Genomic DNA, 27159 nt, shown 5'->3' with positions numbered 1-27159 from the left:
GGGCGATTTAGTGAGTTTTTGGAGGCAAAGTGTACAGGCCGCGTTTTCATTCGGTCGTCGTCGTCTATTTGACTGCTCATCTTCGTACGGGGTGATTTAGTGAGTTTTTGGAGGAAAAGTTTACAGGCCGCGTTTTCATTCGGTCGTCGTCGTCGTCTATTTGACTGCTCATCTTCGTACGGGGCGATTTATGATACGATAAATGCAACAAACAACATTTTTTGCGATTTTAGTCAACAGACATTGAAATGTTCGTCACGTCAAGTGTCGGCCCCCAAGTTCCAAAGCCACGTTGGTTCAAATCACTTTATTTTCTCTTTCGTTAATTTTCGCACTTCGAAAACTATCTGAATGGTTCGTCATCTTCGATGTCGGCATGTGTTTTGTTTTAGTCCAAATGAAAATAAGTGGTTTGATATTAATAGGGTTGCATGAATCACTCCACTTACCAAAGTGAACTCATATCATGCGCCCTTTCCCCTCCCCACTAACAAAAAGTCCTTCCCATGACAGACGTGGAGACGCAGAGGTGATCTCGGTCTTTAGTAAGCAACGCACGTCATAATAACATTCCTTTCCTTCCTCGATGACCGTAAGGACGTGGCCGGCGCCGTTATTGACCTAATAAAGTTTGGAATTCTCGAAGATGCACATTAAGGACGGTAAGCTACTCCCAAGCTCCGTCTGTTGGTTCCTTGTGCAACTTCGATTGTTCTGGTCAATCACGGAGTAGCAACTACGAATAGTACGGTCATCTATGCTCATGCTATGCTCATGCTCATGCTCTATTTAGATGATGAAATTCTTGTTAAAAATGGTAAAACCTTGAGTAAAACAAAAAAAAAATCAAAAGCATGTATTTTTTTTATGTTTTTCTCTAAATATATTTCATTATTTTTTCACTTAACGCTGCATAATGAATTCTTTTGAACATTCAGGAACCGTCCATAAATATTAAAATAGGGAAATGACCTTTTCAAAATTCATGATTAAAAAAAACATTATTTAATGGTCGTAAGATTATGTAAGGGAGAAGATATTACTGAAAATCTCGAAACCCCAGATATACTTTTGGCGAGATTCATCAACTATATAATATAGAGACTAAGTTTCGAAATCTTTTGTCTCTTCACTTTACGGCGCTTTTTGTATAAAAAATCAATTTATTTTGCATGAGCTGCTAGAGTTGATTCAAGTTTTTTCCCCAGCGATTTTTTATGTGTTACGTAATTTATGCACGATACCGTAAACCTCTTCTTATTTTAATCTCTAAAGATAGTCATTCATATAAGAGATTTATGTTACCTTATTTGTTGCAACTTATATTAAGCCCTTTGAACAAAAACTCTGAATAGGTCCCACTTGCCCCGTGAAACGCAGTGAATTAAGATCTGCTACACTTTTCATTATATGCATAATATATCGAATTTTAAAATTTTGAAACAGTTTCAATGCACATTAATAAGTACAAATATACCAACAACGTCTTTTGGGTTCAATGGAATTATTAAAAAAAATGTGTTCTGAAATTTTTGGCACGACAAAACCAAATTAGCATTTTTTTAGGTCCCACTTGCCCCGGGGTACCTTATATTTGGTATGGATAAGATGTACGGAACGGAGTCCAAAAGTGATGGCCAGAATATTCAAGGTGACGGTCTAAGATCCAATATGGGGAATGAGCCTATGATCCCAATATGATTGGCCAGAATTCATGCTGTTTAGCCATTTTTAAGCTCTGATGCCATGCAAATGAGTATTAGTATTTGGTTTGGAGAAGATGATAAGAGTCCAAAAGTGATGATCAGAAAATCTAAAATGGCAACCTAGAATTCAATATGGCGGCGGTTTTTTTGCGGTACTGGCTCTGAAACCATGCAAAATGGGAATATTTTGTATGGAGAAGATGTCCAAAGTGAAAAGTAATATCTATAAAGTCAAGATGGCGGCCCAAAATTCAATATGGTGGGCCAGAATTCAAGCTAGTGGATATCTTATGACAGCAGTTTTCAGATCGTGCAACGCGGTGCACCGCGACACTTTGCTAAGTGCCCCGCGGGTCTTCCAAATATGTTGCCTTCACAATAATGATTAGTGTGTGTTTTGTAATTAATCCACTCAAAATATATCGTTTCATACACAGTTACACAGAATAGAGGAGGCCTGATACAACCATCATAAAATCAAAATAAAATGATTTGGGTTCTATCGTAGTATTAACCCTCTAATACCCAACCCCGCCTTTAGACGGGGTATAGTTCGAGAATTTTTGTAATTTTTGTTTCGTGGAAAACCAAAATTTTTATGTTTTTGGCTGATATTTAGGACTGTTTTGTATATCTCAAAATAGTTTTTGGTGTATTTTAAAGCGTATTTACATTTTTTAAAAGTCATTAAAAAATTTATGTTTTAGTCACCTTCTAGAAGTCATTGTTGATTTTGTATTACATCGCTACAAATAACTTATTTTTAATTTTTCCCAAATCATTCTATCTTAGTTTTATCGTTTAAGGGAATCGAATACACTCTAAAATTATTTTCCTTAAAATTACACGGAAAATAAAATTTTCTATGAAAAAAATGTAAAATAATCACCAGAAAAAAAGCAAAGGTCGACAAGTAATAAAAAAATACAATCAAGTCATAGTCATGATCGGTGAAAGAAAATCTTTTCAATTAAATATCTGGAGTATGTATCAGAAAGTGGCATCGAAAAATACACTAGAGTTTTGTAAGCTTTTAGAAATTTTGAAAGAGCACTGCGCGACGATTTATTTCTAAAAAATGCACTGCGAAGCAAAAGGTCTGAAAACCCCTGTCTTATGAGGTTTTAAACCTTGGGCTAGGAAATAATGCAGAATTGATGAACAGAAAATCCCAGATCGTGGCCTATTTCGATACGGCAACTATTTTATGTATGTGGTGACCAGTTAATTAACTTTTCAGTTTAATCCGTCATTTGGTTCTTCCGTTTTGTGCTCTTGAAAGTTCGAGTTATGGATTCGTTATATCTTCACCTCAATGTATGATTGCACTATTGATGAGGTTTATTCATTTATCTCGCGTTTAGTATCATACAGGCGTATCTGATCGATTTCTCTTCACCGATCTTCTCTTCGGATTATTCCGGAAAATACGACCAATTTTCAGATGACCTCTCGGTGTGTTTCGGTGAAGGACGACTAGGACTAACATCTAAAACAACAAAAAGAACCGAAAATGTCTTGCCGGCAAAGTTATAAACCAAAGAGAAAATTGATGAAGAGAAATCGATCATTGTAGGTACGCCCATATGATACTGAGCGCGAGTTATGTATATAAAGTCAACAGGTAAAATAGGGGTTTTAAATTTTGAAAGAAAAATATTTATTTTTATATTTTCGATGAAAGAGCACCTTTTACTAAACCATAATATTTTTTTAGATTTTCAGAGCTTTATTTTGATCAAATTCAAAGATAATTTTATGCCATTCAGTATCATATTTTTATTTTATGTTACTAATTTCGGTATCAGAATGGTATTTTTTTTTTCGAACTAATTCACTGAAAAATAGTTTCAGAATGTTCATTATACAACTGATTTGAGTTGCATTATGAACACTACGACTCGTGCTGGAAAAAAGGCCTTTTTGCAACTCGTCGCATAAATAACCATTATTTTCAAATTATGTATTAATTTTGATTTTCTAAATATTTTTTAAATTTTTTTCACCGTTCTTGTCGGATAGGAACATTTTTGAATCTTCAGTTAGAAAATTGTCCATTTTACGAACCGTTTTTATGAATGATTTTTTTACAGGATGTAGCGTCCTAACACGTTAAATTAATACCAATGAGCCATTCTAGGAAGGAAGTCACAACAATAGTTGATGATGATATTGATTTTCACGGGTTAGCACGCCACCTCCTGTGAAATTTTCATTCATAAAACCGGCTCGTAAAATGGACTAGGGTGACAATGGGTATTATCGGCAGGTTTGTTCTTTTCGTCATGGGGGGTTTTTATCAGCCAAATTGCCAGAGCCTTGGCCATATAATTCAGCTTAGTTGGGAAGGATTTGAGATCAACTCTGAGTTCAATAGGTTTCAAAAAAAACCCCAAAGACGAAGAGAACAAAACGGCCGAGACTAGGTAATTTCCCCTATACATATCAACAATTAAGGTAATCACGTCCAATTGTATGGGTGACCCTTCTGTCGATGTAGGTGCGTTTTGGGAGAAAATAAATGCACATCAATTCGCGTTGTTCAAGATCTTGGTGAATTCTAGGTATATTCTCATACATCCCCTCGGAGAGAAAACAAATAAGAGTGTTGGATCATGATGGTTATTGAGGTTAACTGGCAGAAAACAAACCAACGTTTACACGACGATTCTCGACATTAGTATTTGTGCGTAGGAATGTCACTAATCCTTATGTTGTCGGTTCGTAAACTGGCTCATTATCGAATGCCATCATGACAAGGTCAACCTCAAACAGTTCAAAAGTCATTAAAATCATACGATTCGATTCGATAATCTAACTGAAGAATCAAAAATGTTCCTATCCGACGATAACGATGGAAAAAAAATATTTGAAAAGAAAACAAAATTAATAAAATATTTAAAAATAAAATTAATTTTGAGATTAAAATATGTACATATATAAAAAAAAACTAAAATAATGTACAAAATGAAAAAATAAGGCTCAGTAAATGGTGCCCTTTCATCTAAAATATAAAAATCAACTTTTTTAATCAAAATTTTAAATCCACATTTAATAACACTAGTTTACAGCATTTTTGAACTCGGTAAGCTGATGATCGTTTTTGGTGTAGATTCATGCCCTGAGTTCGAAAACGCGAAGGAAAAAAAATACAGTAGAGCGGAAATTTTTTCGACTTTCCATACAAGGTTGATGATTTGTAATCGATTTTTGTTTTATTTTTAAGCAAAGTCGCACACTTCACGCATCTCATTCTCCGTATTCAATGCTCCGATTGAGCTGATTTTTTTACTGTAACTCGACTACATATGATATGTCAAATAAACGTTGAGAAAGAATTTTTAAATTGTTTTATTCTTATTTAAAAAAAAAAAACACATCTTCAAATATTTTTGGAAATTTTGCGAAAATTTAAGGAGATCGTCCCCAAAATTCGCCACTATCTTGAATTTCATCAATCTGACGCAAAACCTGCATTCAGATGATCGAATGGTTTTATATTCAGCTTTTAATTTATGGAAAAAGATTTAAAATTGGTTGAACGAAACGCAAGATATTTGAATTTTAATAAATTCCATATTCTAAAAAGTTGTAAAACTTGATATTGAGCTAAAACTCAAAAGCTGTTCTACTTAAAATTTTTTGAAGCACGGTTTCGAAATCAGCGCTAAATTATGCTTCAAAATTTTGGTCGTTGATAGAAGTTCACGACCTTCATTTTATTTTGTAAACTAGTGTAATTCAATGAGGACTCTCTAATTTTTTGGTTTTCCTAAATAAACGACTACGAATGCATTGGGCCCTTCTTTGTTAAAATTTGAGCACCCCTACTTTTGTTTCCATCCCCCAGCACATAACAAACAACAACTGCCGTTATTTGCCCTTTCTTTTCGCATCAACCTTCTATTGCACCCCCTACGCGGCCCTCTGTAGCCTAGTCAGGATCAGGTTGAAGTCCCGTTTGCAGCAGGATGCTGTTGCTATCGCAACACTTGATGCTGAAATTTATGCTCACATGTGAATTTTGTCGTCGTAGGGATGTGTTTTTGTTTCATGCTCAAACAACGAGAGAGCTGAGAGAAAGCGAGAAAGAGAGAGAGAGAATTGGCTGAGATTCGCGTTTTCCTCTCACTTGAGAGCGCTCTCGTGCAAGTTGTGTTTTTCTCGGAGAGAGCGGAAAATACGGATCGCATGTGATGTATGTATAGCATAAATTACAATTTTCCCATATTATGCTTCGTCGAGACCATAACGGTGGTGCCTGTTGTTGTTGTTTATGTTTCTTTCTGTGGATCGTATTATGCAATATACCGGCGCTATGCTTTTACATATTCCCATTCTTTTGTTATGAATTCGTTTGGTTGCGACGCAATCCTGCACGCCTATTTTGAATCATGCAGCAATTTATGCATACTTACTAGGTACCTATAATCTAATTATTTGATGCAATACTGTTCTATTTTGAATTATTTTGTGTTACGGGTAAAACGACTATGAAGTATTTTTACAATTAATTTGCAATTTTTTATAATCAATTTGTTCTATATTATTATTATTATTTGGTAGTGATGCCATTGCATTTCCAATAGACCAGAATACGTTAGTAATATTTACTTACTACACGATCGCACAAAATTGTATGAATAAATGTTAGGCCGGAACAAATCTCATTTTCTTCTTTTGTCACAATACTCGTTGGCTCGCTAAGGGGGAGGACAATAAATAATAAATGTATTTGATGAAGAAATACCCAAACAATTCGGCAAAATCTATGAACTCATCGGATTTGTTACGAAATTTTCTGTGCAACTCTAATTTCACCTTAAAATTTTAAAATTTCTTGAATAATTTATTGATGCCCCCCTTCAAAATGTTGAATTTCGACCAAAATTTTCCGAGGGGGCGGAGACATAAGAGAAAATCGAAATTTGTGTCAGCCTTATTATCAATAATATCATTATTATTTTCGCCTGTATTATCGAGATTTTCAGTCCTCGGTTGGTACATCTTGGAATAAACGTTCAATAAATGTTAGCTGAACCTCTCATTGTTACCACATACCAAGGAATCATCTGCATCTTCATTAAGGTCGCAGGAAAAAAAAAGTTTTGATGGAACATAAACATGACATATCATGACGTTACGTAACTTGTGGACAATTCAGAATCCCATTAGGTTATGGGCCCTGTAAATCTTCTACTCTCTCTAATATTATTACTTATACCTGCATGGTAAAATTCAAGCGTGGATGCTCCCGCAAAATATGGGAATGCTACGAAAAGCGATAAATAAAAACAAAAAAAAAACCTTTACGGGCCTTCGTTAGGCATCCGATCCGATCCGGACAAAAACGGAATACGGCTCCCGAAAGTGAGAGAAAGGGAAACATAAACATTTATGTTGAAGGCGGCTTCTCCTATAGCTAATGTGGCTTTGCAGTTGTGCGTATTTTAGAGGTTGAAGGGAAACGAACAAGTGGCGGTTCCGGAACAGAGAACATGGCTCTGTAGCATAGATTATAATTAGGGTTACCATAGGATTTTATTTTTTTTTATTTTTTGAATTTGTTGTGACTTGTAATTTTATAAATCGAAAATAAAAATTTGAGAAAAATAGTTAGAAGTATTTGACCATCCTGGGCTTCTTATCTAATTTTGAGGCTGGTGGCAGAAAAAATGGAAGGTTTTGGGAACTTCACTTTATATGACATCTTACATAGATCCGCGATGATTATTACTTTCAGTGATTTTTTTTAAAGTCCTTCAAATATCCTTAAACATATTTGAAGACATCATTTCAATTCAACAAACCGTTTTCTAGTTATAATTTTTTGAAGAAGATTATTAGGTTTTTCACCTGGTGGTAATATTGACAATATATTTATCAAATTTATCTAACACGCGTAACATTCAAGTTGACATGCTCAAAATTACAATGCCAAAATAGTAGCATCAAGAATATTTTCAGTCAACGGTACTGCACGCATAGTAATATTGACAATATTTCAGTACAATTAACAGAGTTTTGGATTCGGTTGAAAAGTGTTGGTGCAGTTCTTAATTTTACTATGGATTCGGTAGAAACTACAACAAAATTTGTTTCAGTGAAGAGAATATTTCCAGCTCAACGCACAAATCACCTTTCCTAATTCAAATAAAATTTTGCTCATGTATGCTTCCAAGCTTCCAACTGAAAATATTTTTCATGTTATTTGTTTTGCAATATTCTTCACCTCGGACATATGAGAAAAACCTAATAATCTTCTTCATTCATTCATTCTTTATTAGTGCAATTCTTAAATTTACAATGGAATCGGTAGAAACTACTACACAATTTATTCCAGTGTAGTCCTTTAATTCTTTGAAGAATTGCCTACATTTAGGCGTTATTCGCTGTTTAGAGGATTTAATTCCTAAAATAAATAACCAAAAAATACATAACTTGTAAGAATTCGAAATCAGGGACCCTGAACTTCAGGTATCAGTAGGTCGGCTCAAGAGGCACGTTCTCCTCCCTGAACTTAGTGTAAGTAAGGGTGTTCCCAAAACAAACGAACATTAGGGGCTGTCCATAAACCACGTGGTCATGAAGGGGGGGGGGGGGTTCGGCCGATTACCATTTTGTATGGACGAATAAAAAATTTTGTATGGACTAATGACCACGCGGGGGGGGGGGGGGGTTAAGAAGTCCCAAAAAAATGACCACGTGGTTTATGGACAGCCCCTTACGTTTTGCACGAATGTCACTGTCGTAGCTCAGCGGATATAACGCAATTTTGTTTCAGATATCTTCCTTTTCCCACACAGACGTTACAGCTTCAGATAGATAGCACACTCTACAAAGGTTATGTTCACTAGTTCACTAAACTTTATTCCTTCCTTCACTTTTCTTAATTAACTTCTTTATTGCTTAACTTAAACTTAAACTTTCTAATAATTTCTAATTCAAATTCACTACGAAACTAGTATTACAGTTCAAATTTAGAATTTAGCAACCACTCGTCGAATGATTTGGGTTCCACCTATCGGTTGACTCGAAGACGAACGAAGAAGAGAATTACATAGGCTGCGAAGGTTCCTTATACAGGTGTCACTTGACGGAAGTCGACGTCACAAGGAAATACATACGTCAAAACGTAAACTCTTTGCAACTTCGTCGATTAAATCGGTGAACGAGGGACTGGCCGCTGAAGAGTGTATTCACTTGTTGACGTACAGGTGTCGCTATTGTCGTTTTCTCGCATGCGTGAACAGTCACAAATGAACGTTCGGTTCATTCTCGTCCGAAATTTCCTTGTCCCTCCCACATGAGTTTTGATATTTTTCGTTTATCCATTCATGGTAGCCTACGATCGAAGTTGCAGAGGGCTTCAGGGTGGATTTCGGGGTGGTTTCGTGGGGTTTCAGGATATTATGTGCTTTACAGAGGTTCCGAGAGAGAATTCCAGAGGCGTTACAGAGGTGTTTGTTTTCAGGTGCGTTACAGAGTGTTCAAGGAGGGTTTAAGTGGTATTTCAAAAAGTTTTAGAGAATTTTCAGCGAGTTTCAGAAGCGTTACAGGGGAGTTTTCGGGGATTCTGAAGGATCCCAGTTGCGTTTCAGAGGGTCCGAGGGGGTTTCTGGGAGTTTTATGTGGTATTTCAGGAAGTTTCAGATAATTGTCAGCGAGTTTCAGAGGAGTTTCAGGAGCGTTTACAGGGTTTTACGAGTCTCAGCTGAGTTATACGAGGTCTGAGATGTTTCAGGAGGTTTTCGGAGCTATTTAAGGAAGATTCAGGGTGATGATTGACCTGGGCTTGTGATTCAGGGGATTTTCAGCGGATTTCAGAGGTGTATTGGGGGATTCTGCAGGGTCTCAAGGATCTTAAAGGAAGATTTGAGGGGGTATGAGGGGGCCTACAGTTTTGAAAATACATTTTGAATCACTGCTCTCAGGTGAGCTTTGATGGGTTTTCAAAGACGTTCTGAAGCGTTTCATACGGTTTCTGAAGGGATTCAAGACATCCCAGATTGATTACACTTGTTGATCCGAAGACCTTATACTCATGGGAGCTCTTCAAGATTCTTAACCCTAAAAGGGATACCTGGGGTCCATTGGACCCCAGGCGCTTTCCAGAGCTCGTCTTTGATGGAACACACTCAGCGAGGTGACGAAACTGAGGCCATGAAGGTATCCCTTTTAGGGTTAAACAAACATTGAACTTACCACTTCACAACACATAGTTGCATGAGGCTGTGCAATAGACCGATGCAAATTTTGAAATTTTCGCTCCCCTAGGCTTAAACGATGACAATTTGGGTGCTGATCACCCTACCAAAATTTGAAATTATTCGGATCAAATTTGACTGAGCACACGCCATTTAAAGTTTGTATGGAAATTACTATGGGAAATCTCGTGTTTCTTTTGCACAGGCTGTAATTCTTTTCTATGATGTCTTAATAATCAAAACGATATTGATTTAAATAGCTTGCATTGCCATCTATCAAAGTGCCGAAGACACATGACAAGTAAAACCTATAGAAAAATTGTTATTCAATAAAATTTAGTTTTTCATCTTTAGCAATGATATTTTATTTTACTTCTTGGGAACACTGCGGGAGGAAAATTATGCCTAGTAGGCCACATGAAAATTTTGCAATGCCAAATGTCAACATGGAAATGCAAAGGCGTTAAGCAACAACGACTACAGCAGCACCAAGTTTTTGTGTGCTTATAAATTGGGCAAAAAATAACCGGCTGGAAACAAAAAGTCGTGGATTACCTAAGAGGATACTCTTCTACTTTCAGATACTCAGAAATACAATACGATAGGGCTGAATCGAGCCAATTTATTGCTAACGTTCGGCAACTCAAAATATCCTTCATCCGGGTGTTCACGGCCGTCATGCCATTAATTAGGTATTACACATTATAATCCAGATAATTTAAAACCGATTCCGGGTTGACCAGAAGAATAAGTTTATAGCCTAATATGTTAGTTAAATAAAGTTAAGCCAAAGAGTTCAGGGATCCTTAACCACAGACGAACTGATACTTAAAGTTTATTAATTTTCATTCAACCAGTAAATGTCTCAATCATTCCCAAAAATGCTTTTCCAATGCCATACTGAACCTTACCTCCTAATAACAAGATGAAGTTAAAGTTGATGGTGATGGTGATCAGTAGTAAGATCGTGACCTGATTTTGTTTTATAGTTGGCTCTTTGGGGATCGGTATACAGATGTGGCCAGGCACCTACATTGGTGCGCGGAATCACAATTTTAGGAAATCACAGGAATAAAATGTTTATTAGCAGTTCACCTTCATCGGTTCCCCTTCAAGTGCAGCTCATTCTGTTTTAGTTTTGACACATTGCATTGCTCAATTTGTCCTTGCCTACTAGGTACAATTTTCCTCCCGCAGTGTTCCCAAAAAGGAAAGTAAAACCAAGAGTAAAACATCATTACTAAAGATTCAAAATTAAATTTTATTGTATAATAATTTTTCTATAGGTTTTACATGTCATATGTCTTTGGCATTTTGATAGATGACAATGTAAGCATTATAAATCAATATAGGTTCAATTCTCAAGACATCATAGAAAAATACTGCAGCCTGTGCAAATGAAAGATAACATTTCCCATAGTAATTTCCATACAAACTTTAAGTGGCGTGTGCTCAGTCAAATTTGATCCGAATAATTTCAAATTTTGGTAGGATGATCAGAACCCAAAATGGCATCGTTTAAGCCTAGGGGAGCGAGAACTTCAACATTTGCATCGGTCTACTGTGCAAGCATGAATTTCAATTAAATACACAAGTTATGCATGTAGATTCTATTACTTGTGCTCAAGTAAGTTTCCAGGTAAGTTTAAATAGTCCTAACCCCCCTTATTTCTCACTCCTGAATACGCTCCAAATTCCGCTTAACTACACTTGCTGCTTCTTTCCCGCAAACTTAAGCAAACCAACCAAGGGCTGAAAGTCTCTATAATATAGCTGCTAAATCAATCAATCAACCGTAAACTCACCATATCCCTAATCATAAGTACTCCAACACTTGTTGTTGTTGTTGGAGTTTGGTTTTAATGTCTTTCAAACAATCAAATTCCATTTTGGTTACGTTACTGAAGTGGAGGTATCTAAATACATTCTAGCTAAATGGATTTTACGTTGATGGAGGTTTCAGTGTATCCGAAGGTTTCAATTGATTTTAAAAGGGTTTTATGGGACTTGAAAAGGCGTTTCTAGAGATTTGAGGTGGCTCACTGATTTCAGTGGGGGTTTTGGGGGGTTTTAGAACGTTTCTGGGCGTTTTAGAGGGTTCCATGGGATTTCAGCGACGTTTTTGGAGGCTTTTAGGAAGTTTTTGTTTGGGAATTTCAGGATATTTCTAGGAGCATTTCAAGGTGTTTTAGGGGCGATTGCGGAGAGAATAAAAGGGTGTTAATAGAATCTCTTAGAATGGTATTGAAATGCATTTCATGGTGCCTTATGTGTTATGGGTCTCAGAGGTTTTCAGCGGGTCTCTAGGAGTCTCCAGGAAGTTTTCAGGAGTTTTTAGGGGATCTCATGGGGCTTCAGGGAATTTCATGGAATCTCAAGAGCATTACCGAAGGTGTTAGTGGTGACTCGGAGTGTCACAGGAGGATTCATGAGCATTCAGTTGGTTTTCACGAGGTATTTGAAGGCGATTCAGGAGGTTTCAGGGAATGCCTAGGTGAGTTTGAAAATTTGATTAGTTTCACATGCTTTCAGGAGAAATTTTATGGGCGTTTTAGGAAGCATCAGAGAGATTCTGGGGGTTCTAAGGTGCGGCCTTGGAGCTCGCTGAATTCCTCTGAAATACTCCCTTGAAACTCCCCTGAAACCCCTCTGGGATATCCTGAAATCCCCCGAAAACTTCTGAAATCCCCCGACTCTCTCTGGAGTCTTTCTGTAATTCCAGTGTAATAGTTTGTAAGACCTGGAACTTCCCAACTGCTGAACCTTCAGAAGATTTTTTGGACACGGTAGAAAATATATCGTAGCTTTGTATTTAGTTACTATTACACCTGCCATTTCTATGTTTTGTGCGTCAAATATATAACAATACGTGAAAACATAACAACGATACACAAAGCTACGCTTAGAAAAAAAAACCCGATTTAATCCACCTATGGTGAACAGAACCCTTCTTACACTTATTGAAATTATTGTTGTATTATTTGTATTTAACATATTTATTTCGTGCTATTGACCAAAAGTTCTAGAAAATATTATGGATTTGGCATCTAGAGGATTGGCTTCCAGAATATCATCATGGACCATGGGTAAACTACCAAAAATGCCAGACACCTCCTATAACACCTCCAAAATAGCTTACATATTCTGGAATATTGTGTCTTTTGTTAACTGCCAAAAGATCTTGAACCGATTAATAAATGAATAAGAAAATCACCGAGATACACTTTGTCTAATATCTCTTAATCAGTCGATTAAATTAGCTCCGAAGTACATGAATTATGGTGTAGAAAGGACAAAAATGATATATCTACTAAGTTAATCAGTTTTGGCATTAGCTAGTTATTTTGGCTGTCCGATTCTTGCACTTTTTCCACAATATATAAATTCAAAGCTTTCATTTAACATATTGTTAGTTTTCATAGAATTCCTGTTTATTTGTAATTTGTTATTTATAATTTTGTTGAAAACAATAATCTGCTATAGTATACACTTTATATGAGGTCAGCATTAATGGTCAAAAATTCATGCAAGATAACAAGTGAATATTTCTCCGGTAATAAAATTAAAAAAAAATATTGAAATACTCTTCGTAAGATATCTTAGTAATCAAATGTCGAATCGAAATAAAATTTCAGGGCCTTTTACAAGGATATTGCAACTTTCATTTGGTGCTAAGAGAACCCAAATCGGTTGACAGACGGCTGAGATATTTATTATGGTACCCTTGGTCAAAAATCTCTCAAAAAGTTAACATGTATTACTCCCAAGTACTCTTTGAAACATATCTCGGTAATCAAATGTTCAATCCTAATGAAATTGTATAGGGTTTTACTAGAATGTTGTAGCTTTCATTTGGTGCCAGGAGAACCGAAATCGGTTGACAGACGGCTGAGATATTTATTATGATACACTTGGTCAAAAATCTCAAAAGATTAGTTGTATAAATCCTAAGTACTCTTCGAAAGATATATCTGTAACCAGATGTCCAATCGAAATAAAATTTCTGGGCGATCTACTAGGATGCAGAAGCTTTCATTTGGTGCCAAGAGAACCCAAATCGGTTGACGAACAGCAGGGATATTTATTATGATACACTTGGTCAAAAATCTTAAAAAGTTTAGATGTATGACTCATAAGTACTCTTCGAGAGATATCTCGGTAACCAAACGTCCAATCGAAAAAAAAATCAATAGCGTTCTACTAGGATGTAGTAGCTTTCATTTGCTTCCAAGAGAACTCAAATCGGTCGACAGACGGCTGAGAAACGTGCGTGACTTTTTTCTGTAACGCACATACACACACACACACACATACACACATACACACACACACACACACACACACATACAGACATTTGCTCAGTTCGTCGAGCTGAGTTCATTGGTATATGAGACTCGGCCCTCCGGGCCTCGGATCGAAAGTCGGTTTTTTGAGCGATATTTATACCCTTCTTATGGATGTAAGAAGTGTAAAAACCTCAAAGGATGACTTCCTTGGAAATTAATTATTTTCGTGCCTACCACACGGTTTAGGAATAAACAATGGTCAATGACAAAGAAAGCTCTCAGTTCAGAGTTGTGCGATTTCAGGATGGTTAATGCCTAACGAAACGACACTCACTGTGACCTTCACTTCCAGAGACCATAAAAACAGTGTCGAACCACGCCAAAGCAACACAAACTAACCCTCGTTCCATGCACCATCAACAACACCCAATAGCAGTGATCGTCTTTTCTTCTTGAAACACACGATGGAACACGAAGCTTCGACTGCTTGAATTTTTGTTCTACGTTTTATATTTATATGGCGTGCTATATTTGATGTGGCTGTGGTTGATCGACGTCAGTCACTCACGTTAGCAGGCGGCCGACGGCAGCAGGTCATGCTGGACGAGGGTGATGAATATGTACATGATTCGCTGCTACTTTGTCTGCACGAGGATGCAGACGGACATGTCCGGCAGATCAGGGATGTTGGAAGTGCTCAACGAGAGATTCCCTCGCTTTGTGACCCAGCTGACAATACACCCGGCAGCGAGCAATTACGTCTCACATATGCTCACCGTTGCGGAAGCGGAGTACATCAAGCTGGAAGCGCAGAGGGAATTAGGACAGGAGATATCGACCGATTCGTCGAGAAGGAGTTCTGTTGTACTGTGTGCATATAAAAAGAGAGAGACGTGGCTCGACTGCACTCACTGCTCCAGGACCAACCAAATCCGAAATTTCTATCGTTTAATAAGTGCAGTAAGCATCCTAAACCAGGATATTTTGCCACAGTACAGTATGCGGCAGGAAAAAATGCGAAAGTGTTTTTCAACTTCAAACCTCAATTTCGTCCATTTAACATTAACCAATCTATGTTTCAACGTTCCATGATCTATAATAGGCTAGTTTTCTGAAAAGTTAATTAAAAAAATTCCCATTTTGGTCACTAACCTTTACAGGGCGGCGCCTGAAGATGAAGACAACCAGAATTTTCAAACCGCAGAAAATCGCACAGGTCGCTAAATTTCGCATCTGATAAAACAATTTTTTTGATTTTCTCTACAATATCATCAAATATATGTACTTATTTTATCTGCTATGTGAAACTACATGGCTCTGGATCAGTGTGGTCTGGTTGTTCATCGAATTTGAGCTAATTTTGTTACTGTTATACTCATTTTGTTTAATGACCATTGGGCGCGCAGTTTATTGATATCCGCTAATTAGGCCTACATTATCACATGTTAAACATCAAATGTGTTCATTTTTATTTTTCAGTGCTAGAATATAGACATTGACTGATACACTGTCATGAAAAAATAGACATATATATGTCATATTTAGCGTGTAATAGTGCCTTGAACTTTTCGCATTTTTTCCTGCCGCACCCTGTACTTGGAGGCCGTTCAGAACCTAAAGGATCTACAGTTGATTGTGGATTTAGCTGCGGTGGCTGTTGTAAAGACGCCGCGATTGTGGAGATGCGCTCGCAAGAAGACGGTGGAGGTCACACACGCTTACAACGTGATGACTGATGAACAAAAAGGGTTTCGCAAAAACATGCATAAGGCTGAAAAGATCAGGTCATCATAGATGCATTTATTGCGGGTTAAGCCACCGAAAGGCAGAAGAACCTGAGCATGGCGTACATCAACTACAAGAAGATGTACGTCCCTACAAATAACCTACGGAACAGCTGTGTTGTAGTCCTGAACTCTCAGCATCAGGAGGGGGATATTCCAAGGCGATACCTTTAGTCCACCATAGTTCTGCTTCGCAATGAACCCCCTTAGCAGAGCACTCAACTAATACAACTTTGGCTATAAACTGAAAAGTGGGGAAGGAGCACACCTTCTTTTTAGCTGGTTGCGTAATCAGAACAGAGGCTGCATCAATAGTTGCAGCTTGTGCCGGTGTTCAGCAAAGACATCCGGATAGAGTTTGAAATTGACAAATGTGAACTTCGCCGGGGTCAAGTAGTGGATGCCAGCTGTCGCATCAACTAAAAGGAGGAGATTCGGAATATGGTTGAAGGCGAAGCGTACAAATACCCCGGCCTCCTGCAACTGACTGGTATTCGCCACATAGCATTCAAGAAGGAACTGCAGGACAAGTTCTTGCACCATGTCAACTGTGTTCTGAGAAGCTTTCTGTCTGCCGGCAACAAGGTGAAGGCGATTAACACGATTGCGGTGTCCCTGTTGACCTACAGGTTTGGGACCAAGACTTTACCTCGAGGGGCTAGAACGAGCAGTACTAGTGGCGTTCACCAAGCGCCGAAAACGCCAAGTCGTCCATCGAGAGAGTCGCACTGCCACGCGCAGAAGGAGGAAGAGGCGTCACCAATATTCTAGCACTACGTGTCTCCCAGATCTAGGAATAGGATTAGGAATAGGATTAGGAATAGGATTAGGAATAGGATTAGGAATAGGATTAGGAATAGGATTAGGAATAGGATTAGGAATAGGATTAGGAATACGATTAGGAATAGGATTAGGAATAGGATTAGGAATAGGATTAGGAATAGGATTAGGAATAGGATTAAGAATAGGTATAGGAATAGGATTGGGAATAGGATTAGGAATAGGATTGGGAATAGAATTAGGAATTGGATTAGGAATAGGATTAGGAATAGAATTAGGAATAGGATTGGGAATAGGAATAGGATAAGAAATAGGAGTGAAAATCAGAAGATGAACATGAATAAGACGAAGAAGAAAAAAAAACAGGAGAAGAAAGAAAAGACTTAAAAAAGATGATCACAATTGCTTAGGATGAGTGCTAAGGGTCCGTCCATAAACTACGTACTCTACGGTCCACACAAATTTAGAAAAAAAATGTCAACGAGTGGGAAGGCGGTGGGGGTCTGAGATGGTCAAAAATGAGTCTACGTAGTTTATAACATAAATATTATCCCTTCTTGCTCTGGTAACCCTATGACTCTAAAAATGTTAAAATCTCTCAATCTTATTTCCTGGCGTTTTCTCCGGATTCGGTTTTGGTTGTCCAATGCTATTACCACTTTCCATCCGTAACTATCGCGTAGGGGAAAAGCGGGTAACACCGTCAGGGTGGGTAAGCCCGTCACCCCAATGATTTTACTAGAAAACAGTTATTTAGTAGCTTTTCGACCACACGCCTTATTTGTTTTTACCATTTTTACTCTTTCGAGACAAATGAGACCAAAATTGACCTGTCAAACACGAAGAAAATAAACAAAACAAACGCGCGCGTCATTGTACCAACGCCGGATGTAATATTTCGTCGGTAGAATTTAGCTTCTGGAATACAAAAGAAGGGCAAAAACTAACTTTCATCAATCATGTATTCTCATCTGTACTATTCTTTAGTGCCAAGACTCATTGAATGGTCAGTTTAAACAATTATTCAGAAATTACCGTGTAATTTAAGAAAAATGACCTTTTCGGGTAAGCCCGTCACTCTTCGGCGGGGGTAACACCGTCATGCTCTTCGGATCACCGGATGCTTGTTGAACTGGCTAGGCATTTCTATTAGATGCCACAAACTGATGATCAACCAGGGAAATTTCTATAGGGGTCGCCCATAAATGACGTAGCATTTTATGGGGGGGAGGAGTTTGAGTCTCGAATTATGCTACGAGCTATGTATTAAGTATTGAAAAATAGACTACAAGGGGGTGGAAGGGAGTGTCAAAAATCGTCAAAAAAATGCTACGTCATTTATTGACGACCCCATATGGGTTTCTTCTGGGATTCCTGCGGGATTTTTTTCTAAGGCTTCTTTCAGTATTTCCTACGGTTTATCCAACTAAATCTACTAGGATTTCTCCAGGAGTTCCTGCTTGGACTCTTCCTGTTCCTTCTGGACCTTCTAAGGACATAATTTGTGGATTATTTTTTCATCGATTGCAAATTCACTAGCGCCGCCTAGTGGCAGAATTCCGAAACGCGTGTCCCGTTTTATGTAAGTCTATGTCATACAGATCAACTTTGCCGAAGACACCAAATCATTGGATTCTGAGATATGAGGTTTGGAAAATTTACATGCTCACTAGCGCCGCCCAGTGGAGGAATTTCGAACTTCGTAACTCATCATTTGTAAGTTATTAGGGTATCCAATAATTTTTCCGAAGACACTATTTCTAATAATCAGGGTCTTGAGCTGTCGCATATCGTAACGTTTGCTTGACAACCTAATACATATGGTTCCTGTAGTGAAATTCAGCATCAAACTGTTGGTGGCGCCTCTGGCGCCCAAGTCACCAACTAATCATATGAACCAAAGTTCTAAATGGTAGATCTTTTCAAACCCTACAACTTTGCCGAAGAAAGTATTGCGCTATCTCTTAACACACCCGGGATAATTGGCCACACCCCCAAAAAGCCCAAATCCCATAAGCTTAGTCTCCTATTAAGCGGATTCCAATTGCGCCCCCGACCAGTGATTTTACAAGAGTATCGACTGTAAAATGATTGGTAAATCATCACTGCACTTCAGAAATGTAATGAAAATATTTTAAAATTGAAATCTTCAAATGTATCAATATAAAAACATATATGACGGACTTACCCCATAGGGGTGACGGTCTTACCCGCATTGAATTTAAAACATCAATATTTATTATGGTTGTGTTATATGCATTGTTCACCAGAATTAACATAATTTAACAATTCTAATGCACAAGTCTTATAAAAAACTAATGAATCAAATATTCTGCGTACTGAAAATATCAATTTTCGTCTTACATTTATTTTGAAAAATCCAAATGCTTAAGGACAAGGTATTTGGAGTACATAGCTCAAAATTTCTAGAGCACCGTTTTTTAGAACCGTTAAACGGATTTGGATGAAAATGCATCACGCTAATTGTTCAGTGGTTGTCAACAGCGTGATGCATTTTGATCCAAATCCGTTCAACGGTTCTAAAAAACGGTGCTCTAGAAATTTTGAGCTATGTACTCCAAATACCTTGTCCTTAAGGTGACGGGGTTACCCCTTCCTCCCCTACATGGTTGCTGAGTTTCCTCGGTTTCCTCCGCTTTTGTGTCTGCTCTGTTATTGTCACTGCTGCTGCCACTCTATAATAAACCATGCTCTCCTCGGGAAGTTCTCTCTGCTTGATAATGTCGCACCGTGCATCGCAGTTATGCATAACATGCGGGGTTCTATGCTCCGTTCTATGCTCACCGTGGCGCGCTCTCTCCCTTTCGCAACATAGTGTCTCTGCCTGCATAACAGCATGGAACGACATCCAGCAGAGCAGACGACAGTCAGACAGACACATTCGACACATTCGGCGAAAGCTAGCCCAAAGAGACCAACAGAGGAGAGCAACAAACAGCGGCGCGGCGGTTTTCGGTTCGCGTTTGCGTGAATTTCGGCGGCGGACTCACTGTGGTGGTGGACGGACGGAGCCGGAGAGGTCCTCGGATTGTGTGACCATCCGCATTCAGGCAGTCAGTCGTCAGTCGTCCGTGAGCAGTCCAAAGTGTTAGATCGGTTGGTCGGTACCACGTTTCGAGCTCGGTTCGGATTTTTTTTGTGTGTGTCTTAACTGGGATATCAGACATAGTGATTTCCGAGTTTTGCGTTTGCCATCCTGCCTGGGGTGAGGAATATTGGGGGTGGCAGTGGATGACGAGAGAGAAAGTGCCAGGAAGAAAATACAAATAATATCCGCATATCAGTGAAAATGTAGTTAAGGAGTTTCGTGTGGTTAAGCCAAATGTGAGTGTGTGCAAAAGGGCTTTTGTGTGATAACTGGTGGGATAATATGCATCATAACAAGAAGAGAAAATGCTCCATTGAAAATTAAGTCATTATCGGATGAAATCCATAGTTTTAGCAAAGTGTTTCTTAAATAAGAGAAATTGTACCGGTAAACAAAATCTCGTGTCAAATGGTTAAACAAGTGAAAAATGTTCCTGCGACAAGGTTAACATCGCATATGTTAAAACGTTTCATACAATATTTTTAGTCCAAAAAACTGGACAAATAGGGAAGTTCTAGATGAAGAAAAAGAGCGCTATTCAAACAATTAGGAAAATACAGTGATCCTAAGTAACACGTGGATAAGAGTGGCCTAATCTTATATGAAAAGGTAAAAAATATGGAAACCTTGCAGTCATGAAGTAGAAGCCAATGTGAAATTTTAGTTACTTTGGTCAGCGGGAACTACTTCCACTAGGAGCTGCAAGTATGTATGGAAGGAATCAGTCACATTTTATGATGCGAAGTTTGGGAACAGCCTATGCAGACCAGAAAATGGTGTGATTGTGATTGAAGGCATACTTTATACAGTCTTAGGAAAAGTTGAATGCTTAACACGAACGGATCATCGGAAAAATGCGGATACAACACTATCATATCATAAATCGGTTTTATAACTTTTTCGTTTCTAAGGATGTGCTTTCCTTTGCAACGCTATTTATGAATTAGTCAAGGAATTCCGGAGACCTTTCTTTTGATTCTTTAAATTTTGATTCCATTTTTTTCTGATTCGAATCCATTTATTCCAGTATCTTTAGTTAAAAGTTCAAAAAATGAAACATTTTTCGTTTTTTCAACTTTTGATTTTTTTCAATATTTTTTGCTTTTTTCTATGAACCTCTATTCTGCCGTTCTGTGCATATTTGTCCATATACCTAACATGGAAAAAATATACGTAGAACGTCAGTACACCTCTATATATATTGTAGAGTATGTATTAGCTTTTGACATATTTCGAATATTCAGACCGTTAAACTTCTGGTTTAAGGCAAACTGAATGCATTTCTTCATTTTTTTTTTTTTTTTTAAAATAACGGACTGTCGGTTTCCATACGCAGTTGGAAGGATCAATATATACACTCGATTATTTTTGCACGGGTCGGTGTTTTGCTATAACTCGGTCAATTTTCAAACAACATTTTAAAAATTTAGAAATTTTTGAAAATTGAAAAAAAAAAAACAAAATATGCATCTTGTTTCGTCTTAACCCTCAAAAGGATACCTCAAATGAAGGTCCGTTTTGGGACTCTGGGGATCATTGGACTCCAACATATATTCTCGCGTATCTCGTGATACTATCTTTTTAAAAGGGTGATGCTTTGATGAAAACATGTTAGGTAAATCAAGAGCTATCTAGTGATGAACAATTTAGTTCGGGTTGCGACAGAGAGCATTCCCTAATGCGCATAATTAATAGGATGGAACGTACCTAAGCGGACAAGACGCACATAGCAGTAGGATAAATCGGAATTTTGTAGATAATTAGGCATATGTATGTCCGGCGGCTTAAAGAGATTCGTTCAAATATTACATAACGCTAGGGTCTAGCGCTGTGTTACGCTTTATACAAAATTTAAATTTTCCTATACAAAAGTTGTTGCGTGGGGTATGGAGGAGTTCTTAAATAGTAAAATTTTGCGTAACAATGATGAAATTAACTTCTCATATATCGCAAGATCCTTATTACGTGTAGAGTTGGTGTCTTCGACAAAGTTGTTTGGTTGGTCGAAGACGTATAGATGATGAACTGTTTGATTTGTTATTGCACCACTAGTTGGCGCTAGTGAGCATATACATTTTATATGTCATATATCTCAGAATTCTGATTACCGTCGTTGGGGGTGACAATGGGTCAAAGAATCGAGATAGGGTCAAAACATTATCTGAAATATCTCGTCAAATATTGAGAATATCGAATCAAAAAATTTATGGTGTCATCATAATCATAGTTGCCAGCAGTTCCTGTCGAAAAATAGGTTTCTAGAGCAGTTAGTTATTTTTCGATGAATCATCGAAAAAAGCTTGAAAATAAGGCCTTTTTTGAATAAATGCCACTTTTAATGCTTGATAAAACATCAAACTTTTGATACTTTTTAGAATCACAAACTTACAGCTCTCATATAATATTATTATTATTACTATATATTTAAGACACTTTACCACTTAAGTGGCATTCGTGTCTGAATCTCATATAATATGTTATTGGTAAGTAGTATCAACATAGCCCAGAACTTCTTTAACTCGCTTTGTTGTCAATGCGGAGCAAATTCGGTTCCCTTGACCAATTCTCACCCCCTCGAAGGAAGAAGAATGGATTAATTTTCATACACTTATAGTTTTACGGTAAATTAACGAACTTTAAATAGTTTTTCATCATTTGTGCTTGCCTTACCAAATATCACATTCCAGTGATCAAAGGACTTTTTCATGCAAGGAAGCAAAGGTTATTGAACAATAAATGTGAAAGTATGCATTTTGACCCATTCTCAACCTCAGCGACGGTACTTAGAAAGATGGTATGACACGAATACCACGATAATGGTAAAGTGTCTTTAATGAATAGTAAAAATAATAATTAGAAATATGCTGTTGCCGACATAGTTGTTCGGTATGTCAGAAATTTACAGTTGATTGGCCATTTTATTTGAAATTCTGCCATTAAGTGGTACTTATGTGGATAAATGGTTCAGTAAAGCAATTGTTTTTTTATAATTTAGAGTGCACCAATATAATATGACGTTACAGAAATGGTGGTGTTAGCAGTGCTGAAAATGTAATTTCGAAATATCTAGATTTAATCACCTACAGTATTCAAATTTTATATTTTAGTCGAATTCCAAGAGGAATTCCTGAAGAAATCCGAGGAATTTCTAGAGGGATTTCAGGAGGAATTGCTGAAGGAATCCCAGGAAGAATTCTTGAAGGAATCCCAGGAGGAATTTGCGGGGGAATCCCGGGAGGAAATCTCGGAAGATCCCTGCAGGAATCCCGGCAGAAATTCCTGGAGGAATCCGGGTATAAATTCCAGGAGAAATCCCAAGAGGGTTTCCTAGAGCAATCCCAGGAGGAATTCTAGGAGAAGAATTCCAAGAAGAATTCCTAGAGGAATCCCAGTAGGACTTCCTAGAGGAATTTCTATAGGAATCCCAGGGAGAATTCCTGGAGAAATCCCAGGAGGAATTTCTGAAAGAATCCCGGAAGAAATTCTTGGAGAAACCCTGGGATAAATTCTTGAAGAAATTCCGGGAGGAATTCCTGGATTGAATCTTTCTATGGACAAGGGATAGAAAAAATGATCGGGACAGGCAAAATTTTCACTTTCAAAAAATGTTCAACTAGCTCTAACTTTTCGAAAAGCGCATCAATATTCTCAAATTTTTACAGTAAGTTCATCAACTAGTTGTGTATCAGTGGTCCAAATTTGGAAAAGATCGGACTATTCTCCACGAAGTTATTACGATTCTTGAAAAAGGTATAATTATCCAATAGCCAACTTTGAGCTGTTATATCTCCGTATTCAATGAAACGAATGCAATAAAATTTTGACTATTAATGCCTTTTATAACGAGCTATGAAAAGCCTTTGACATAACTTAAAATTCTTAACACGAAAGAAAATTATATCGGTTAGATTATTTTTCTAATAAAACACCAAATTATCCAAAACTTCAACTTAGTTTCAAAATTCAAGATGCAAATTATAGTTAATTCAAGATGCAAATTATAATTTATTTAAATTCCCTCTAAATGACTTATATATAAATGTGTTTTGAAGGAAAGTAACAACATAGCCGACAATAAATTGAGAAAGTAATGGGATGCATATTAAAAATAGATCAATTTACTAAAAAATCGTGAAATAAATGAAATCGTTATAACTTTTTCTCTTGAAAAAAAAAAATCCAAGTAAAGTTTAACGTTTTTTAGAGTTCATTATGAAAGTCATGAATGGTCAAAATTTCATTGAAATCAGTTCATTGAATACAGAGATATAACAGGTCAAAGTTGGCTATCGGATTATTTCACCTTTTTCAAGAATCTTTATAACTTCGTGGAGAATAGCCCGATCTTCTGCAATTTTGGACCACTGATACACAACTAGTTGATGAACTTACAATACAAATTTGAGAATATTCGATCCATTTTCGAAAAGTTACAGCTGGTTGAACATTTTTTGAAAAGTGAAAATTTTGCCTGTCCCGATCATTTTGTCTATCCCCTGTAGTTGAATTGCTTAAGGAGTTCCTACAACAATTCCGGGAGCAATTTCTGAAACGAAAATTGGGGAGGAATTCCATGTGGATTTCCTAGATAAAGCCTTGGAGGAACCTTTGGAAGAATCACTAAAAGAATCCCTTATTAACTTCTGAAAAAATCTTGGGAGGAGTTCCTTTAAAAATTACTGAAGGTATCTGAATGGGAATCCCATGTCGATGGAATTATTGGTATTGATACCCCTTTGCAGAAATCACCAAAATTATATCTTTTTGCTAGACTGAGATATTGGCGGAATATCTTATTGTACAGAATCGCCATCTAGTGAGATAATTTCGAATTAGAGATTATTTAAATTGAAAAATTACATTCATATGAAAAGTTCTGGCGAAGACATCAACTTCGAATATTTTCTCTCGATCAGGATACCAACGTAACATATGCATTGCATTTGTATATTACATTTTTGAAATATTATTCAAAAGTCTTATCCATACGCAATCTTTGCAGCTACATTTGCACCACTTAATGAGTTAATTCTGAACTAAATTATCCACTAAATATGAAGTATTAGTGTTGTAGACATTACGTAAATATATTGTGTCGAAAAAAATCAACAGTACGCCATGTAACTTTTGATATTTTTGCACAATTAACTCATCGCGGGGTAGTATGGCTCGCGAGTGGACGCGTTTTCGTGATAGCAGAATTTTTCTTTGTTTTCGCGAAAATCCGGAAGAGTTGAAATTACATGAAGTGAAAAAGATATACAAATGGAATATGCAATGATTCTGAAATGTTTTTTTTAGGTGAGATAAAATGTTACAGAAAAAATCATAAAAAGGAAATGTGTTCTCTTTTTTATGGTTTCCGCGTTTATTATTGATTCGGCCGGTCAGAGAACAAAATTTCTGGTGGTGCTACGCCATCCGGCAGAGAAGAAAATTGTTACTCCAATAAGTGATGCTGCCGGGTGGATAAAGGCGCTTAAGCCTAGGCTTGAGAACCAGGGCATACGGGGTATATACCGTTGTCCCATCCCAGGATTCCAAAGGACATGGAGTGACATTAACATTTCTAGCATAGTCACTCCCAACGATGCGATACATTAATATTACTTTTTAAAGCCCAGTTTCGTGTTTGAAAGAAATCGCTCAAGAAACTTCTTGAACGATTGCTGGCAGGAACTTTCTACGATGACTGCCATTTAAACTGTCATTTCTTCGCAACTGCGTACTGTGATCGAAGAAAAAACAGTTTCTTGAGCGACTCAGGCAAGGAATTTCCCATGCATCAAAATAGGCCATAACATTCCTTCTGAACTGCAAACAGCGCTTAAGGAACGGTTGGTACGAGATATCCCCGTTTTCTGATTTCAATAACAACGCTGTACAGTAGGCCTGGCCGCTTAAATGCTTGTAATGCATCTCTGGTGCACTGCAACCATTAATAATGACAAGAAAAATGATAGGAGTAATCGATCCTATCATTTTCCAGGATTCTTTCTATGAATGGCTGTGTATGTGTAGACTAGACTAGACTAGAATTAACTCATCGCGGGATAGTTTGAAGGGACTGTAAGAATGCGGTCGATATGTCAATCCAAACCTTTTTGCGACCACTTCAAAGTGGCTCTGGGGTCCAATAGACCCTAGGTATCCATTATTTTTCGACCATTTTGCAGCATTTTTAATTTTCAATAACGAATATTTTATCTGAGAGTACTAGGCGTAATCCACAAATTACGTAACGTTCTAAGGAAAGAGTAGTAGTACTACCGAGTATCACAGTTCTTTACGATATAAAGCAAATTGTAAATTAATAGTATAGTATTAGAAAAAGTATGCCTTTATATTTTTATAACATTATGCACTAAAATTTAATAAAACATATATCACAAAATTTATTATATAAGGTAAATCCCCAATTGTTGCACAATCCATGGTTTTCTTATGAAGTGTACAAAAATTGGCGAATTTTTAAGGTGTGCAACAATTGGCAAATACTCTATAATATGTGAAATTTTCTGAAAATTTAGATTAAAATATGTGAAAAAACTTGTGGGTTATTTTGTCCAAGACCACGAAAAAAAAACATTTATTACTATTAAATATAATTACAAGAGGTGGAGCAGACCTGGTGTGATTGTTAAAGCACGTTACTATCACGCTAAGGACCTGAAAGCGAATTCCACTCCCTACTTACTCACAAGTGAGTTTTCCTTCAGAAGGGAAGCAAAGCGTGGGCCCCGAGATGCAGTATAGGCTATAGCCTCTCGTTAGTAAAGATAAAAAAATACCTAGCGCTATATATATTTTTATAAAATATTTTGTCACGTCTTGACTTTTCTACCACTCATCTTAAAGTTTGTCAACTACGAATTGAAAAAAAAAAACAGGGAAACAAATTCACCTGGTATCACAACATTCTGAGATCCATTTTATCGATTTTCTATGGAATGGCTGAAAAGTAAGTGTGATAATACTTTACCAGCTGATTGACTGCAACTGTTTTTATCACTTCAAAAAATGCGAGGAAAACAGGAAGTCAAAAAAAGTCAATGTCATCAAGAAAGTGCGGTGGTGGTGCATCATTTCGCCGGAACTCACCGTCTATTAGATAACGATAAAGGTTGCTTGATAAAGACCATTTCTCGGAAACTTTATCGCCCTATAATGTTGACGTCTGAAGCCGTTATCAATTGTCCGTCAATATTTTCGGCAAGTAAAAGAAACAGTAGAGCGTGTGTGCGTTTGCTCCACAAGTCCACACGTCCCCGACCCTGGACAACACAT

The 27159-nt window shown here is 37.3% G+C and overlaps 1 protein-coding gene across 5 annotated transcripts in view; it reads left to right on the top strand.

Moving 5' to 3' along the window:
* Positions 1-19818: 19818 nt before the first annotated feature.
* Positions 19819-27159, top strand: part of LOC109429299 (uncharacterized) — a 785311-nt gene continuing 777970 nt past the window's right edge. For 2 of the 5 annotated variants that reach the window (XM_062850601.1, XM_062850598.1), the window contains exon 1: positions 19827-20108. The gene's annotated coding sequence lies outside the window, so the exon portion shown is untranslated. Of the gene's footprint in view, positions 20145-27159 lie in introns of all 5 variants that reach the window. The other 3 variants (XM_062850599.1, XM_062850602.1, XM_062850600.1) reach the window with 3 other exon arrangements.

The sequence above is a fragment of the Aedes albopictus genome, chromosome 2, assembly GCF_035046485.1.
Source record: "Aedes albopictus strain Foshan chromosome 2, AalbF5, whole genome shotgun sequence".
In the NCBI taxonomy this organism is placed as follows: domain Eukaryota; kingdom Metazoa; phylum Arthropoda; class Insecta; order Diptera; family Culicidae; genus Aedes; species Aedes albopictus.
Note: the sequence above shows the minus strand (reverse complement) of the source record. Positions and strands in the feature narration are given on the sequence as shown.